This window comes from Grammomys surdaster, unplaced genomic scaffold (assembly GCF_004785775.1).
Source record: "Grammomys surdaster isolate TR1022 unplaced genomic scaffold, NIH_TR_1.0 310, whole genome shotgun sequence".
Lineage (NCBI taxonomy): Eukaryota > Metazoa > Chordata > Mammalia > Rodentia > Muridae > Grammomys > Grammomys surdaster.
In genome coordinates this window covers 71,921-84,040 of record NW_021604729.1, presented here as the reverse complement: position 1 = coordinate 84,040, position 12,120 = coordinate 71,921, and positions in this window count along the sequence as shown.

The following is a 12,120-nucleotide window of genomic DNA, read 5'->3' as shown; positions in this document are numbered from 1 at the left end:
TTTACACACAAACACAGACACACACACACAAAACACACATACTCATATACAGACAAACACACACTTATATACAAACACACACATTCATACACACACACACTCAGCCATTCACAAATACACATATATACTCATGTACACAAATACTCATACACAAAAATGCACATACTTACATACACACACACACACAAACACACACACACACACACACACACACACACACACACACCCCTTATATGTAGAGGTGCTGGGACTAGGCTGTACCTGAGAGGTAAAACACATGTTATAAATACAGAACAGTGGATGAAAGGAGAGGGAGGAGTTAGAGATCTTCATATGTAATTTCTTACACTAAAATCTGAGAAATTATGATCTGAGGAAAGGAAGTGGTCTGTGAGCCAGGAGGATAATGAATGTTTGGTACCAATCAACTGTACCTGATTATTGGATATTTTATTTACATTTTAGATGTTATCCCCTTACCCCACTCCCCTCCCCCGGCCCAGGAAACCCCTATCCGATCCCCCCTCCTCCTGCTTCTATGAGGATGTGCCCCCATCAACCCCCCACTCCCACCTCCCCACCCTCACATATCCCCACACTCGGCATCCAGCCTTCATGGAACCAAGGATCTCCTTTCCCACCTATGCCCAACAGGGCCATCCTCCCTTACATATACAGCTGGAGCCATGGATCTCTCCCTAAGTGTTCCTAGGCTAGTGGTTTATACCCTGGGAGCTCTGGTTGGTTGGTATTGTTGCTCTCCTCATGGGGCCACAAACCCTTTCAGCTCCTTCAGTCTTCACTCTAACTCCTCCATTGGGAACCCCTTGATCAGTTCAATGGCTAGCTGTGAGCATCTGCCTCTGAGTATATCAGACTCTGGCAGACCTCTAAGGAGACAGCTATATCAAACTCCTGTCAGCATGCACTTCGTGACATCCACATCAGCATCTACCTTTGGTGACTGCACATGGGATGGATACCCAGGTGGAATGGTCTCCAGACGGCCCCTCCTTCAGTTTCTGTCCCACACTTTGTCTCCATATTTGCTCCCTTGAGTATTTTGTTACTCCTTCTAAGAAGGACTGAATCACCCCCACTTGGTCTTCCTTCTTCATGAGCTTCATGTGGTCTGTGAGTTGAATCTTGGGTATTTCAAGCTTCTGGGCTTTATTTTTAGCTTCCTTTCCTTGATATACAACATCAATGTGATATATTTAATTGAGCCACAAGAGGGAGGTGGTGGGCAAGAATACATACTCAGAATTCTTAGTGAACTTCTGGTGCCCTGGAAGGTTATCCTGAGATGCAGAAAGACATGCAACCCTGGCTCTGGATAGTGACATTGCCATATTTGGGGAAATATGACAGATATGTTAATTTATTCTGCTGAAACACAGTTTTAAAGGTATTATTGTTCATGTTAAGAAGTGTTTGTAAAAAAAAAAAAGAAGTGTTTGTAAAACCAAATAACCCAATTTAAAAATGGGGTACAGAAATACACAGAGAATTCTTGAAAGGAAGCTCTAAGGGCAAGAAACACTTAAAGATATGTTCAATATCTTTAGTCATTAGGGAAATGCAAATCAAAACAACTCTGAGATTCCACCTTACAGCTATCAGAATGGCTAAGATCAAAAACTCAAGGGACGTCACATGATGGCAAGGAAGTGGAACAAGTGGAGCACTCCTCCATTGCTGGTGAGAGTGCAAATAGTACTATCACTTTGGAAATTAATTTGGTGGTTTCTCAGAAAATTGAGAATAGTTTTACCCAAAGACCCAGCTTTACCACTTGTGGGCATATACCCCAAAGATACATATAGGTATGTATCTATCAGTACCAATACAAATAGTAGCTTTTATTGAGTGTGTGTTGTGTCTGAACACTCTCCTGAGCATTTTATTGTACAATTCCATGCCAGGCAACCACTACTAGCTACCATGACCATGTTTGTGAAGACTCTGGGCCTCCAAAGTGTCAGATACTGAAGCCAGTTGAGAAATAAACAGTCTTCTCCGGAAGAGCACAGGCAGGAGCCTAACCACTTTGCTTTTCTGATCTCATTTTGACTTCCCTTTCCTGACCACAGAATTGGGTGTTTCCAATCTGCCACTTCTACCAAGGTTGAATACTTTCCTAGGAACTGAGAGGGCTGTGAGGGTCACCTGCTGTGCCACTCAGGATCTGACAGGTTGGCACCAGACAGTGAGCCTTTGTTCAATGCTTTGAAATATTTATGCATTTCCTTAATCATCTTCAGAGTTTGCTTTCAAACATTTTGGTTTTATACATCCTACAGCTACATCAGTTACTTGATCTCCTTAGTTTTGATTTATATAATTTCTCTGTTTTATAAGAAATCTGGAAACATATTTCCACAAGAGGTTTTTTTGTTTGGTTATTTTTGCCTTTGTTTTTCTAATTTCCCCATATTTACTTCAGGCACTTTTATCATGTATATTTTACATTCTTTCCTAATGATATTCCTCTGAGATGCTTTATAAATATTTGGTATTTAAGCAAGAGTCTCATTTCAATTCTTAAACAGTCAAATGCACATTTTTATTTAAATATATACCCAGTTTCTTTATAAAATGTTTTACTAGCTACCTTTCTGAACTTCTGATAGCTTTAATTAGTTTTCATTTAGTATTTTTTAGATGTTTTCCATATATTATTAATATTTAAATAATAATAATAATAATAATTGTTACCCCGTAGTGCAAATCTTTTTCTTAATGTTTGCAGCAAAGTATCATGAGATATCTCCATCCATACACAGATTTTACGTTTAATAAAGCACATTTACTATTTCCCATTAGTTATTTAATTATAATATAGGTTTTCAGGTCAAGACATATGTCAACACTGTGTGATTAATGTTATTCTTCATCTATGTTTAAACAAAGAGTAATTTTGAGTAATAGTGAGAGGTTAATTGGCATTGTAAATAAGATTGTAGAATTACCTGTAATTTTTCCTTAATTTCTTTTAAAAAGATTCATTTTATTATTTTTCTTTGTGTGCTTGTGTATGTCTCTGTGTATGTGTATGCACATATATCCACAGAAGCCAGAAGTAGGTGGATATGAGTCTACTGACATTGCTAATATGAATTCAGGTTCACTGGAAGATCAGCATACCCTCTCAACCACTGAGCCAACCTTTCAAATCCCAGCCTTCATTTTATAAATTTCTGTCATATTTTCATGGTATAAGTAGTTATACATTTATAGTTGCCCACTTTCCATCAGTATGGCAAATAGTCATAACAATTAATTATAAAGATTTTGCAGTCATCCTCTTCTCTTTTTTTTTTTTTTCAATTTTTCTGCTCCCTGTATCACAATGATCCCTGAATCTTGGGAGAACAGGGTGTGATATAGATATCCCAGTTAGAGCTTGCAAGCCTTCAGTTCTTTATCATTTGCACACTGGTCAGTTCTCGGTCTTTGTGTTAGCCATTATCTACTGCAAAAGGAAGCTTGTCTAATAAGGGTTGAGAGATGAACTTTTTCTCATTGATGTGTTTACAGATATAAGAACAAGACAAAGATGAGTGGGTAAAGCATAGGGAATGGGTCTGAGAGAAGTTGGACCAGGAGGTAAATATAATCAAAAGACATTGTATGAAACTCTGAAAGAACTAACAAAATGAAAAGTAAAGTATTGTGGGTTTGTTGTTGTTTGTTTTGTTTTGATTTGTAAACTCACAGTTTGAGAGGCATCAGTCCATTATGAAATGATTCTGAGTCAGGGAGGGGAGGTCTGTGCTCTGACTGTACTTCATGGTGTAAGAACATGGTGACACAAACTGTTGACTTCATGGTTAGAAGGACAGAGAGGAGGAAGGATGCTAGCTGCTGCTCTTCATTTTGAGAATATGCTATCAGTAAGTCTCAGGTGCTCTCACCAAAGCCACTTCCTTAAGATTTCACACCCACCCAAGAACACCACAGCAGGAAACAGACTGTTAACACAGGGTCCTGGAGGAACACCCAACTCAAAATCCAGGGCCATCTTCCTGATTTATTTTTGATGGGGGGATGAGTGATTTTATTTTCTGTTATTTTCCCACAGAGATTATTGAACTGATTGACATAAACTACTTTTATTGATTTATTAGAAATGTGCTGAAGAAGATAGTAAATAAGCTGTTTAATTGAAGCCATTTGAGTATTAGGATATCATTTTTAAACCTTCTAAAATCAAGCTTAGCATACAAACAGCCAGGGCTGTCCGGTTCCAGTGTACACACTTTGAAGTTGACATTAAATTTGAAGCTTACTTCTTATGCCAAGAAGTCATCTGAAGAACTCAAGCTGGAAAGAAACAGGAACACATTTTTGACAAGAGATTTGAGATGAGACTAAAGCCAGAGACACATCAGGAGGCTGCAAGAAAGAAGCATGGTAGGGAAACATGTCTTTGGAAGAAGAGTGAGGAGCTTCCAGTAATAGAGGCATTTGTGAGAATGTGGATAAACGGTGTCATTCATTTCCATTCTCCTTCAAGTCCAAGGCAATAGAGAATGGAACAATCATCAGCCCTGTTTCCCACTGCTCTGACAGGGATCTTCAACACTTCCCTCAGCTTGATGGTTTCCATCAGCTTGATGCCTTCCTCGCTGCAGTAGAACCTGATATCATATACATTTTTCCATGAGTATATTCATAATAATGACCAGGGCTTCTTGTGTTCATGGATTTATGGTAGAAAGAAATCTCATGCGCATTGGCTCCAACATTCTTGAAAAGCAGCATCATTTTTAAGAAGCTAGTAATGATGGACTTCCAGTGAGGGTCTTTTTTTTTAGATGTCAAGTCTACATTTTACTTTCTCTCCTCCTCTAGAAAAGGATAAAGAGGAAGTTCAGAGCCATAGAATACCCTCTTTAGAAATAATTGCATCAGCTGCTGTATCACTGTTTATTTGTTTCATATCACATCCCAGCACTGTGATTCTTCTAAACTTAAGAGCAGAGGTTAACTTTGCCTTCTAGAATTTTCTGTTAAGGTTATATGTTTCTTTAGTATTTTTGAAAGTACTTAACAGGAATCAAACATTTAAAGCTGTATTCTTTTTTGATGTTTCTAATTATTTTTACAACAATAAAATTGCCAACTCAGCTAGGTTTTGTCATGTTTTGTTAACTTGGAAAAATTTTGTATTCACACAATGATCTTTTTAAAATATTATACTGATATCAGATCCAACTGTATGAGTTGCCAAATTTCTAGATGCCAGCCCTGTGTCTTTTCCTTTCCTGTGGCAATTAGTAGCAAGCATTTGGGACTGTATCCTCCACTCTTCATAGTCCTCTGTCACAAATGTATTTCCAGGGTCTGCTGCTGATATGAAATGCTCTGGAATTCTGTATTGCTGTCTCCTTCTGTCTCTTGGTACAAACTGACCTTTTATAATACTGGTAGAGTTAGTAGGGACCTTTACTTAAAGATGTACTTTAGTTTTTGTTGCACTGTAATCAACTCTACAAACAACAGCTAAAAGACTGTGTTTCAAAAGTCTGTTTCCATAGGTCACAACTCTGATCTTAGCTTGTCTGTGTCTTGACTTAGGATCTTACAAGGATGTACCCATAGAGTTGGCTGAGCTATAACCTCACTGGCTGCCTCTGATCCTCTTCCATGGGACATGGTGATATTCATTTCCTCTCTTATGTAGAAACTGTAACACTTTTCTTTGACATCAAGGAACAAAAGTATCAAATTCTTTTAGGATCTTTTCTAAATATACACTGATTTGTCCTTGTTAATACAAAGTCACTGAACAATGACCCACTCATAGAGGTGGTACTCCCCCCACACAGAGGTCTTACCCACTCTTTATTCATAGGAGAATGAATAAAGAACAAGTGTTTTTCATCAGTTCTGTCCCAATGGACATCCTCTTTGAGTCCAGCCCAGGGAAGAGTTCACTTCCTAGAAGTTCACAGAAAATGCTCACCCTGATTCCTATTTACCATAACTGCTTCTGGCTATTTAACTAATGTGAGTAATCTAATTCCTCTATCCATTTATGCATACTCATCTGTCCCTGAGACAGCCAGAAGTTTGTCATGGCTGTTAGAAATAAAGAATATTACACACAGAGGTAAAGAAGTGGAAATTGGTAAAGAGAAGGGACCAAAAGGTATTTCATTCCAAAAAATAAGACAGAAATATTCTCCAAGAACTGCTGATCCTAGATTGAGGAAGTGACTGTTTTTTAGTCTTGTTTCTCTCAGAACCAGGGAAACATGTGCCTCTGTGCCAAAAATAAAATGATAATGGTGCCGTGAGAATGTTCAGCACCAACTTACATCAGTTTGTACTTCCTTATTTCTTTGAGGATCTTAGGAAGTACCACATCCTATACCCCAGCTGACCTGTCCTTTAGAGGAGACTGACAAAATGGTTGTAATCTTCTTTCTTGATTTCATGTTTGTTGGGGCAAAACAGACAACGCTACTTCCTAAAAACACATAAAAAACAGTTTTCTGATGTGATAGGTCTGTTGCACGTATGAACTCACAGTGGTTGTGACTATATGCACAAGATTTGCGTGAGTCTATTGGCAGTTGATGGCTTCTAGGGAGGTAGAATCAGTTTTCTTCAAGGCTAAGGACTTTGAGAGGCTACTTATCCATGGTCCAGTAGATTGTTCTATACCCATGTACATATAGACAATACTAGTGAACTCAGTAGGTTTAAAAAGGAAAGAATGTAAGAAGTTTGGAAGGAAATGTGATGAGGGATTAGGGAAGAATTGGAGGAGTGGGAAAGGGTGGTACATTTGATCAAAATCCATGTGTGTTAATCCCAACTCTCTTGAAGATCACCGCTCCCTTCAAAGTTACTGTCACCTTCTGGATTCTCTCATATTGTGAAGGGTATATGTATTTCTTTTCTTTTGTTTTTCTAATTAATTAATTATTTAATTAATTAAATACCCCAACCACAGTTTCCACTTTTTCCTCTTCTCCCAGTCCTTCCTCCCTGCCCCCATCCTTCTTACTCCCCCATCCACTCCTACTCTATTTCTCTTTGGAAAAGGGAAGGCCTCCCATGGATATCAACCAGCCCTGGCATATCAAGTTACAGCAAGACAAGGCAGATCTTCTCTTATGAAGGCTAGATAAGGCAGCCCAGTAGGAGGAATGGGTTCCTATGGCAGGCAACAGAGTCAAAGATAGCACCTGCTCCTGCTGTTGGGAGTCTTACATAAAGACCAAGCTGCACAAACTATAACATATGTGCAGAGGGCCTAGTTCAGTCCCATGCAGGCTCTCTGGTTGACAGTTCAGTTTCTGTGGGCCCCAGTGGACACAGGTTAGTTTATTTTATGGGTATTCTTATAATGTCCTTGACCCTTATGGCTCCTACAATCCTTCTTTCTCTTCTTCTGCAGAATTCCCTAATCTCTGCCTAATGATTGGCTGTGGGTCTCTCTGCATTTGTTTCCATCAGTTGCTTGATGAAGCCTCTCTGATGACAATTATGCTAGGCTCTTGCCTGCAAATGTAGCAGAATACCATTAGCAGTTCAGGGGTGGGTACTCTCTTATGGCATGGGTCTCAAGTTGGAACAGGTTTTGTTTGGCCATTCCCTCAATCTCTGCTCTATGTTTACCACAGCACATCTTGTAGTCAGGGCAAATTGTAGGTTGAAGATTTTGTGGCTGGGTGAGTGGCCTACTAATTTCATGATGACCTTGTTTGTAATAGCTGAGTAGTATTCCATTGTGTAGATGTACCACATTTTCTTTATCCATTCTTTAGTTGAGGGACATCTAGGGTGTTTCCAGTTTCTGGCTATTTTGAATAAAGCTTCTATGAATATAGTTAAGCAAGTGTCCTTGTAGTATGGTGGAGCATCTTTTGGGTATATGCCCCGGAGTGGTATAGCTAAGTCTTGAGGTAGATCAATTCCCAGTTTTCTAAGAAATCACCAAATGGATTTCTGAAGTGGATGTACAGTTTCACACTCTCACCAGCACTTGAAGAGTCTTCCCCATGTTCCACATCCTCCCCAGCATGAGTTGTCACTCAAGTTTTTGCTAGTATCCATTTTGATGCGTGTAAGATGGAATCTCAGAGTTATTTTGATTAGCATTTCCCTGATGGCTAAGGATGTTGAATATTTCTTTAAGTGCTTCTCAGTCATTAGAGATTCCTCTGTTTAGATCTGTACCCCATTTTAAAATTGGATTATTTATTAATCTCAATAGGTTACTGAGTAATCACTTATCCAGTGGCATTCTTATGCTTATGAGCAAATTTCTGCTTTTTTTCTTGCACAACAAAATGAAACATAATTGTGTAAATTCAAATTTTTCAACATAATTTTCTTCTTTTATTAAAGTCTCCTGACTCATAACTTAACCATAATCATATATATTTAATGTAATCCATGAAAAGTTGTTTTATTTTGTTTTAATATAGACAAGGTATCCCTTTATTAACCATACTGGCTTTGAACTCACATCTTCCTCCATCTACATTTGAGAATCCTGGAATTTTAGGCACAGACTCCTACATCTTAAGGTTTCTTGGTTGAATGTTGCCCAAGGATGTCCTACAATAATAGCAAAGAAAAGATATGAAGATGAATACATGCTAAAATGATTCCATTATTAAAATGGCAAACGTAGGTGAAACATCACAGACTCTATATTTTATAGTATAGGAAAGAACAAAATGTAACTGTGTCTTTGGAGCATGAGACATCTTCTAATTTATTTTTCAGTCTGGAGTATAGACAGATGGTTGTGTTTATTTTTGATAGTTAATTGAAGTATATATGCTTTCATCCATCTACTAAAACTCTGTCTCAAGCTTTGAGTGTGTTCAAAGAGAGAACCCAAACTGATGTAAAATGCCATTCTGAAAGGTTTTCCACATTCCTATGCAAATAGATTACAGAGTAAAAACATTGTTCTGCATGTAAGACATGAGGATTTTTAAAAGCATTAATCATGTTTTCTATCATGTCTATTCAGGAGCAAAGGAATACACTGAAATTTGGCTTTTACTCGTAGTTAAAACAGAAAGAGACAAATAAGATATCATTTGATGCAGAACCGACAGGATGTTGAAGTTGAACATTACATATTTGTTATTAACTTTGAATATTTCAAGGACTACAGCTGCACCCACTCCTATGTTAGGCTGGTTTTGAACATTTTAGAATTGTGCTTTATGATAGGTCATTTAAAGACTGGTATGTTTAAAGTTTACCAAACCTTACCCTTCTCCAAATCCTAAAAGAAACTAATTTCTTCCTTTTAACAAATAAAAGACTAACTAGGATATGTGTTAGACCTTCATCAGATGATAATACAGTGGTAGCTATCAATTTATACAGACAACACACCCCATAGAAATTCACACACACACACACACACACACACACACACACACACACACTACTGAAACATTTATAAAGACTCTAAGAAAATTGTGGAAAAGAGGTTCTTAGAACTCATTCTTCTTATCAAACATACCAAAACAATGTATAAACAAATATATCTTCAAGGAAACGACTGAAAGAGAACATAGAGATATAGTACAAAGATGTTGTAAATCATACAGAGCACTCTGGTGGGTATATTTTTAGGTTAGGGTTGGGGAGATATCAAGGAAACTAGGATCTTCATGATCTTTGTTGCTCTGCCTTCCCAGGAACTGGATTCCTCAGTGAATATACACAGCCTTGCCTCTTAGTAGTTAGTACAGCATTTCCCACTCTGGATATGGAGTCTCAATGGAAAAAAAAATAGCCATCTTTTACTTCAAGTACCTGAATAGTCATGGTGCCCTATCTACTTGGGAAATGGTGCCATTGTTGATCCAAGCAGTTGTGCCTCTAAGAGCCTTCTCCTCCTGGAGAGCTGGAGGGCTGGCTGAGATGTATTCACGCTCTCCATGTTACAGGTCCATTAGGGGCAAACTCTTCCCTTATGATCAAGAGAAAGAGAATCCCTGAACTGGTTGCAGACAAAATCTTTTTTTCTGGTACTCTGGACTTCCTTATTCTCTCCAAATCTTTTAGCTGATTTTTATTTATTTTTGCCACATAGCTGCTTATTTTCTATGTGGTAGTTGATCTCCATGAATAACTCAAATGACATGAGTTGGTTTTCTCTCTTCCTCTTTTGTGTCCCATTTCTTCAGGCAGCTGCTGAGATTTACAGCTTGCTTGTTTTGGAATGCTTCTTTTTAAATGCTAGTAAAATTGTCCTCAAGCTTTCTTCTTAGACTGTTCTTAAAATCTCTCATTGGTTTCCCTTATAATATCAAGTACAAACAGCCAGCACACCTTGCCTTACACTATTTGTATCTGGGCTACAACAGTCCTCTGCTCCCCAGGTAATAGGTAGACATATCATTGAATTCCCTGTTTCCTTGAACAGAACTATAACTGTGTCATGCCTGACTTAAAAACTGAATTTCTGTGTACCTGGCCTCACAGGTCTTGAATCCCTGACTTTGTCCAACCATAGCAGGACTGAGAGTCTCCATATTGCTTTTGAGCCCTCATGGCTTCAGGACCCAAATTGCAATTGTATCCTGATGCCCTGAGCCCAGACTTCTTTTTCATAGCCATGTGAGTACTTTGCCCCACATCCAGAGCCGTAATCATGAGTAAATGTTTTTCTGAGCCTTCAGGATGCTCAGTCACAAATCTTGACTTTGTGTGTGTTGGTTAGTCACCATGACATTGAGACTGAACATATACACCAGCTTCAGGTGAAATGTGACTCTCCTGGAAGAAAGGGGAAATGTTCTAAAGAGACACTTGTCCTCCTCCCTTGGCAATCAGATCTTTGAAATGGTAGTCCCCAAGAAATTGAAATTCCTCATAAATTTTGGGCTGGACAGAAGAAAGAGTGAAATCTTGGTTCCAGCAGAAGAGGAATCTGTCTCCTGGAAAGAGTTTATTGCAGTTCTGACAGTTTGTCAAGTCACCTTTCAGGAGAGCCAAAACAATTATGAATCAGTGATAGGTAGACCCATACCTGGACCAGGACTGCTTAGATATGCATTTGTGCTCCCCTTTAGTTAAACTTAAAACTCATGTGGAGACTCTGTCAAAGCACTTGGAGGTAGGGGAGCTCATTGGATCCCTTAGTTTTCTCAGTGTAGCCACATGGAATGAATCTCCTTTCTCGATTCTTTGATACTAATTTTATCTTTAACTGGCCCATTGAAAATGAATGGTAGAGTCTAGCTCATTAAGACCCCAAAGGCTCTAACCCAAATGACTCTGGTACTAAATAGAGTTTTACACGTTACAAAGCCCAAGGTCCCAGGTCTACAGTGACTCTAAAAATGCATTGTATTCTAATACTGCTATGACTACATCTGGATTGTGTCAGATCCAGCCCATGTAGCAGTTGTTTCAGCTAATTCTTACCAGTATGGGGAAAATGAGAATAAAATAAGCTCAAACCATTGCTACTAAGAAAATCTTTTCTTCCCCCACTGCCCCAATCTTGCTAATAACTTCTATAGTTTCAACCACCAAGGCACCTTCAGTCATTGGTGAGATTCATCACAACTGAAGAAGATACATAGAACCTGTACCCCAGCATTCCCTGGAGCAAAAGAGCCAACACATCCCCCTCTAGTCCATTTGCTGTTGAAAGTTTTGCTTGGTTAAAATTGCTCTGTAAAAGTTTGAAAGAAATGACTACTGAATCAGTACATAAGATCTCCGTTCATCCCCAACTCTCTTACATCTAGTTATCTCATTCATCAAGTCTCCTTTTGGATGCCATCACCTCTGGAAAATCTTCTCTTTACTTCCAAGGCTGGGGTCAATGTGGTTCGATGATGACCAAACTCAGTTTGTTATATATTACCTTGCAGAACACTGGTTAGCTAGGATTTTTACATGTTTATTTCTGTGTCGACTTGTCTGAATTTTCCAGTAGCTTATAAACTGCCCAGGAGCAGAGTCTACTTTTATTTTTCTATACCATACCATCTTATCTATGGCACATTGCTTGATATATGGAAATTTTTCTTTAGGGAATTATTGAATGACTAAAAATTCTCAACCACCTTCCTTTCCTCTTTGCTGTGGTTTGGATATATCTGTCCTTTGAAAATT